Here is a 7,642-nt window from a genome sequence, read left to right on the forward strand (position 1 = left end):
CTTTACAGCGCTTTCTGGCTGCTAGAGACATGCAGAAACAGCAAGTGTGGCAGAATGTGTTCCAAAGCAGCAGGAGCTACCACGGGCTCCGGACAGGCTTATTTTCACTTGGAGAACACAGAAAACACACCAAGGTGCTGCTGCAAGCAAAGTTACAGAGGTCCCCCAGAGTGTTGCTTTTCTCGGGCAAAAGAGCGCTTTACAGCGCTTTCTGGCTGCTAGAGACATGCAGAAAGAGCAAGTGTGGCAGAATGTGTTCCAAAGCAGCTGGAGCTACCACGGGCTCCGCACAGGCTTATTTTCACTTGGAGAACACAGAAAACACACCAAGGTGCTGCTGCAAGCAAAGTTACAGAAGTCCCCCTGAGTGTTGCTTTTCTCGGGCAAAAGAGCGCTTTACAGCGCTTTCTGGCTGCTAGAGACATGCAGAAAGAGCAAGTGTGGCAGAATGTGTTCCAAAGCAGCTGGAGCTACCACGGGCTCCGGACAGGCTTATTTTCACTTGGAGAACACAGAAAACACACCAAGGTGCTGCTGCAAGCAAAGTTACAGGGGTCCCCCTGAGTGTTGCTTTTCTCGAGAAAAGAGCGCTTTACAGCGCTTTCTGGATGCTAGAGACATGCAGAAAGAGCAAGTGTGGCAGAATGTGTTCCAAAGCAGCTGGAGCTACCACGGGCTCCGGACAGGCTTATTTTCACTTGGAGAACACAGAAAACACACCAAGGTGCTGCTGCAAGCAAAGTTACAGAAGTCCCCCTGAGTGTTGCTTTTCTCGAGAAAAGAGCGCTTTACAGCGCTTTCTGGCTGCTAGAGACATGCAGAAACAGCAAGTGTGGCAGAATGTGTTCCAAAGCAGCTGGAGCTACCACGGGCTCCGGACAGCCTTATTTTCACTTGGAGAACACAGAAAACACACCAAGGTGCTGCTGCAAACAAAGTTACAGAAGTCCCCCTGAGTGTTGCTTTTCTCGAGAAAAGAGCGCTTTACAGCGCTTTCTGGCTGCTAGAGACATGCAGAAACAGCAAGTGTGGCAGAATGTGTTCCAAAGCAGCTGGAGCTACCACGGGCTCCGGACAGGCTTATTTTCACTTGGAGAACACAGAAAACACACCAAGGTGCTGCTGCAAGCAAAGTTACAGAGGTCCCCCTGAGTGTTGCTTTTCTCGAGAAAAGAGCGCTTTACAGCGCTTTCTGGCTGCTAGAGACATGCAGAAACAGCAAGTGTGGCAGAATGTGTTCCAAAGCAGCTGGAGCTACCACGGGCTCCGGACAGGCTTATTTTCACTTGGAGAACACAGAAAACACACCAAGGTGCTGCTGCAAGCAAAGGTACAGAAGTCCCCCTGAGTGTTGCTTTTCTCGAGAAAAGAGCGCTTTACAGCGCTTTCTGGCTGCTAGAGACATGCAGAAAGAGCAAGTGTGGCAGAATGTGTTCCAAAGCAGCAGGAGCTACCACGGGCTCCGGACAGGCTTATTTTCACTTGGAGAACACAGAAAACACACCAAGGTGCTGCTGCAAGCAAAGTTACAGAGGTCCCCCTGAGTGTTGCTTTTCTCGGGCAAAAGAGCGCTTTACAGCGCTTTCTGGCTGCTAGAGACATGCAGAAAGAGCAAGTGTGGCAGAATGTGTTCCAAAGCAGCTGGAGCTACCACGGGCTCCGGACAGGCTTATTTTCACTTGGAGAACACAGAAAACACACCAAGGTGCTGCTGCAAGCAAAGTTACAGAAGTCCCCCTGAGTGTTGCTTTTCTCGGGCAAAAGAGCGCTTTACAGCGCTTTCTGGCTGCTAGAGACATGCAGAAAGAGCAAGTGTGGCAGAATGTGTTCCAAAGCAGCTGGAGCTACCACGGGCTCCGGACAGGCTTATTTTCACTTGGAGAACACAGAAAACACACCAAGGTGCTGCTGCAAGCAAAGTTACAGAAGTCCCCCTGAGTGTTGCTTTTCTCGGGCAAAAGAGCGCTTTACAGCGCTTTCTGGCTGCTAGAGACATGCAGAAAGAGCAAGTGTGGCAGAATGTGTTCCAAAGCAGCTGGAGCTACCACGGGCTCCGGACAGGCTTATTTTCACTTGGAGAACACAGAAAACACACCAAGGTGCTGCTGCAAGCAAAGTTACAGGGGTCCCCCAGAGTGTTGCTTTTCTCGAGAAAAGAGCGCTTTACAGCGCTTTCTGGCTGCTAGAGACATGCAGAAAGAGCAAGTGTGGCAGAATGTGTTCCAAAGCAGCTGGAGCTACCACGGGCTCCGGACAGGCTTATTTTCACTTGGAGAACACAGAAAACACACCAAGGTGCTGCTGCAAGCAAAGTTACAGAAGTCCCCCTGAGTGTTGCTTTTCTCGAGAAAAGAGCGCTTTACAGCGCTTTCTGGCTGCTAGAGACATGCAGAAACAGCAAGTGTGGCAGAATGTGTTCCAAAGCAGCTGGAGCTACCACGGGCTCCGGACAGCCTTATTTTCACTTGGAGAACACAGAAAACACACCAAGGTGCTGCTGCAAGCAAAGTTACAGAAGTCCCCCTGAGTGTTGCTTTTCTCGAGAAAAGAGCGCTTTACAGCGCTTTCTGGCTGCTAGAGACATGCAGAAACAGCAAGTGTGGCAGAATGTGTTCCAAAGCAGCTGGAGCTACCACGGGCTCCGCACAGGCTTATTTTCACTTGGAGAACACAGAAAACACACCAAGGTGCTGCTGCAAGCAAAGTTACAGAAGTCCCCCTGAGTGTTGCTTTTCTGGGGAAAAGAGCGCTTTACAGCGCTTTCTGGCTGCTAGAGACATGCAGAAAGAGCAAGTGTGGCAGAATGTGTTCCAAAGCAGCTGGAGCTACCACGGGCTCCGCACAGGCTTATTTTCACTTGGAGAACACAGAAAACACACCAAGGTGCTGCTGCAAGCAAAGTTACAGAGGTCCCCCTGAGTGTTGCTTTTCTCGGGCAAAAGAGCGCTTTACAGCGCTTTCTGGCTGCTAGAGACATGCAGAAACAGCAAGTGTGGCAGAATGTGTTCCAAAGCAGCTGGAGCTACCACGGGCTCCGGACAGGCTTATTTTCACTTGGAGAACACAGAAAACACACCAAGGTGCTGCTGCAAGCAAAGTTACAGAAGTCCCCCTGAGTGTTGCTTTTCTCGAGAAAAGAGCGCTTTACAGCGCTTTCTGGCTGCTAGAGACATGCAGAAAGAGCAAGTGTGGCAGAATGTGTTCCAAAGCAGCTGGAGCTACCACGGGCTCCGGACAGGCTTATTTTCACTTGGAGAACACAGAAAACACACCAAGGTGCTGCTGCAAGCAAAGTTACAGAGGTCCCCCTGAGTGTTGCTTTTCTCGGGCAAAAGAGCGCTTTACAGCGCTTTCTGGCTGCTAGAGACATGCAGAAAGAGCAAGTGTGGCAGAATGTGTTCCAAAGCAGCTGGAGCTACCACGGGCTCCCCACAGGCTTATTTTCACTTGGAGAACACAGAAAACACACCAAGGTGCTGCTGCAAGCAAAGTTACAGAAGTCCCCCTGAGTGTTGCTTTTCTCGAGAAAAGAGCGCTTTACAGCGCTTTCTGGCTGCTAGAGACATGCAGAAACAGCAAGTGTGGCAGAATGTGTTCCAAAGCAGCAGGAGCTACCACGGGCTCCGGACAGGCTTCTTTTCACTTGGAGAACACAGAAAACACACCAAGGTGCTGCTGCAAGCAAAGTTACAGAGGTCCCCCAGAGTGTTGCTTTTCTCGGGCAAAAGAGCGCTTTACAGCGCTTTCTGGCTGCTAGAGACATGCAGAAAGAGCAAGTGTGGCAGAATGTGTTCCAAAGCAGCTGGAGCTACCACGGGCTCCGGACAGGCTTATTTTCACTTGGAGAACACAGAAAACACACCAAGGTGCTGCTGCAAGCAAAGTTACAGAAGTCCCCCTGAGTGTTGCTTTTCTCGGGCAAAAGAGCGCTTTACAGCGCTTTCTGGCGGCTAGAGACATGCAGAAAGAGCAAGTGTGGCAGAATGTGTTCCAAAGCAGCTGGAGCTACCACGGGCTCCGGACAGGCTTATTTTCACTTGGAGAACACAGAAAACACACCAAGGTGCTGCTGCAAGCAAAGTTACAGGGGTCCCCCAGAGTGTTGCTTTTCTCGAGAAAAGAGCGCTTTACAGCGCTTTCTGGCTGCTAGAGACATGCAGAAAGAGCAAGTGTGGCAGAATGTGTTCCAAAGCAGCTGGAGCTACCACGGGCTCCGGACAGGCTTATTTTCACTTGGAGAACACAGAAAACACACCAAGGTGCTGCTGCAAGCAAAGTTACAGAAGTCCCCCAGAGTGTTGCTTTTCTCGGGCAAAAGAGCGCTTTACAGCGCTTTCTGGCTGCTAGAGACATGCAGAAAGAGCAAGTGTGGCAGAATGTGTTCCAAAGCAGCTGGAGCTACCACGGGCTCCGGACAGGCTTATTTTCACTTGGAGAACACAGAAAACACACCAAGGTGCTGCTGCAAGCAAAGTTACAGAAGTCCCCCTGAGTGTTGCTTTTCTCGAGAAAAGAGCGCTTTACAGCGCTTTCTGGCTGCTAGAGACATGCAGAAACAGCAAGTGTGGCAGAATGTGTTCCAAAGCAGCTGGAGCTACCACGGGCTCCTGACAGGCTTATTTTCACTTGGAGAACACAGAAAACACACCAAGGTGCTGCTGCAAGCAAAGTTACAGAAGTCCCCCTGAGTGTTGATTTTCTCGAGAAAAGAGCGCTTTACAGCGCTTTCTGGCTGCTAGAGACATGCAGAAAGAGCAAGTGTGGCAGAATGTGTTCCAAAGCAGCTGGAGCTACCACGGGCTCCGGACAGGCTTATTTTCACTTGGAGAACACAGAAAACACACCAAGGTGCTGCTGCAAGCAAAGTTACAGAAGTCCCCCTGAGTGTTGCTTTTCTCGAGAAAAGAGCGCTTTACAGCGCTTTCTGGCTGCTAGAGACATGCAGAAAGAGCAAGTGTGGCAGAATGTGTTCCAAAGCAGCTGGAGCTACCACGGGCTCCGGACAGGCTTATTTTCACTTGGAGAACACAGAAAACACACCAAGGTGCTGCTGCAAGCAAAGTTACAGAGGTCCCCCTGAGTGTTGCTTTTCTCGGGCAAAAGAGCGCTTTACAGCGCTTTCTGGCTGCTAGAGACATGCAGAAACAGCAAGTGTGGCAGAATGTGTTCCAAAGCAGCAGGAGCTACCACGGGCTCCGGACAGGCTTATTTTCACTTGGAGAACACAGAAAACACACCAAGGTGCTGCTGCAAGCAAAGTTACAGAGGTCCCCCTGAGTGTTGCTTTTCTCGGGCAAAAGAGCGCTTTACAGCGCTTTCTGGCTGCTAGAGACATGCAGAAACAGCAAGTGTGGCAGAATGTGTTCCAAAGCAGCTGGAGCTACCACGGGCTCCGGACAGGCTTATTTTCACTTGGAGAACACAGAAAACACACCAAGGTGCTGCTGCAAGCAAAGTTACAGAAGTCCCCCTGAGTGTTGCTTTTCTCGAGAAAAGAGCGCTTTACAGCGCTTTCTGGCTGCTAGAGACATGCAGAAACAGCAAGTGTGGCAGAATGTGTTCCAAAGCAGCAGGAGCTACCACGGGCTCCGGACAGGCTTATTTTCACTTGGAGAACACAGAAAACACACCAAGGTGCTGCTGCAAGCAAAGTTACAGAGGTCCCCCAGAGTGTTGCTTTTCTCGGGCAAAAGAGCGCTTTACAGCGCTTTCTGGCTGCTAGAGACATGCAGAAAGAGCAAGTGTGGCAGAATGTGTTCCAAAGCAGCTGGAGCTACCACGGGCTCCGGACAGGCTTATTTTCACTTGGAGAACACAGAAAACACACCAAGGTGCTGCTGCAAGCAAAGTTACAGAAGTCCCCCTGAGTGTTGCTTTTCTCGGGCAAAAGAGCGCTTTACAGCGCTTTCTGGCTGCTAGAGACATGCAGAAAGAGCAAGTGTGGCAGAATGTGTTCCAAAGCAGCTGGAGCTACCACGGGCTCCGGACAGGCTTATTTTCACTTGGAGAACACAGAAAACACACCAAGGTGCTGCTGCAAGCAAAGTTACAGGGGTCCCCCAGAGTGTTGCTTTTCTCGAGAAAAGAGCGCTTTACAGCGCTTTCTGGCTGCTAGAGACATGCAGAAAGAGCAAGTGTGGCAGAATGTGTTCCAAAGCAGCTGGAGCTACCACGGGCTCCAGACAGGCTTATTTTCACTTGGAGAACACAGAAAACACACCAAGGTGCTGCTGCAAGCAAAGTTACAGGGGTCCCCCTGAGTGTTGCTTTTCTCGAGAAAAGAGCGCTTTACAGCGCTTTCTGGCTGCTAGAGACATGCAGAAACAGCAAGTGTGGCAGAATGTGTTCCAAAGCAGCTGGAGCTACCACGGGCTCCGGACAGCCTTATTTTCACTTGGAGAACACAGAAAACACACCAAGGTGCTGCTGCAAACAAAGTTACAGAAGTCCCCCTGAGTGTTGCTTTTCTCGAGAAAAGAGCGCTTTACAGCGCTTTCTGGCTGCTAGAGACATGCAGAAACAGCAAGTGTGGCAGAATGTGTTCCAAAGCAGCTGGAGCTACCACGGGCTCCGGACAGGCTTATTTTCACTTGGAGAACACAGAAAACACACCAAGGTGCTGCTGCAAGCAAAGTTACAGAAGTCCCCCTGAGTGTTGCTTTTCTCGAGAAAAGAGCGCTTTACAGCGCTTTCTGGCTGCTAGAGACATGCAGAAACAGCAAGTGTGGCAGAATGTGTTCCAAAGCAGCTGGAGCTACCACGGGCTCCGGACAGGCTTCTTTTCACTTGGAGAACACAGAAAACACACCAAGGTGCTGCTGCAAGCAAAGTTACAGAGGTTTCCCAGAGTGTTGCTTTTCTCGAGAAAAGAGCGCTTTACAGCGCTTTCTGGCTGCTAGAGACATGCAGAAACAGCAAGTGTGGCAGAATGTGTTCCAAAGCAGCAGGAGCTACCACGGGCTCCGGACAGGCTTATTTTCACTTGGAGAACACAGAAAACACACCAAGGTGCTGCTGCAAGCAAAGTTACAGAGGTCCCCCAGAGTGTTGCTTTTCTCGGGCAAAAGAGCGCTTTACAGCGCTTTCTGGCTGCTAGAGACATGCAGAAAGAGCAAGTGTGGCAGAATGTGTTCCAAAGCAGCTGGAGCTACCACGGGCTCCGGACAGGCTTATTTTCACTTGGAGAACACAGAAAACACACCAAGGTGCTGCTGCAAGCAAAGTTACAGAAGTCCCCCTGAGTGTTGCTTTTCTCGGGCAAAAGAGCGCTTTACAGCGCTTTCTGGCTGCTAGAGACATGCAGAAAGAGCAAGTGTGGCAGAATGTGTTCCAAAGCAGCTGGAGCTACCACGGGCTCCGGACAGGCTTCTTTTCACTTGGAGAACACAGAAAACACACCAAGGTGCTGCTGCAAGCAAAGTTACAGAGGTTTCCCAGAGTGTTGCTTTTCTCGAGAAAAGAGCGCTTTACAGCGCTTTCTGGCTGCTAGAGACATGCAGAAACAGCAAGTGTGGCAGAATGTGTTCCAAAGCAGCAGGAGCTACCACGGGCTCCGGACAGGCTTATTTTCACTTGGAGAACACAGAAAACACACCAAGGTGCTGCTGCAAGCAAAGTTACAGAGGTCCCCCAGAGTGTTGCT

The sequence above is a fragment of the Zosterops lateralis genome (assembly GCF_965231275.1).
Source record: "Zosterops lateralis genome assembly, contig: HAP1_HAP1_SCAFFOLD_108, whole genome shotgun sequence".
Classification (NCBI taxonomy): Eukaryota; Metazoa; Chordata; class Aves; order Passeriformes; family Zosteropidae; genus Zosterops; species Zosterops lateralis.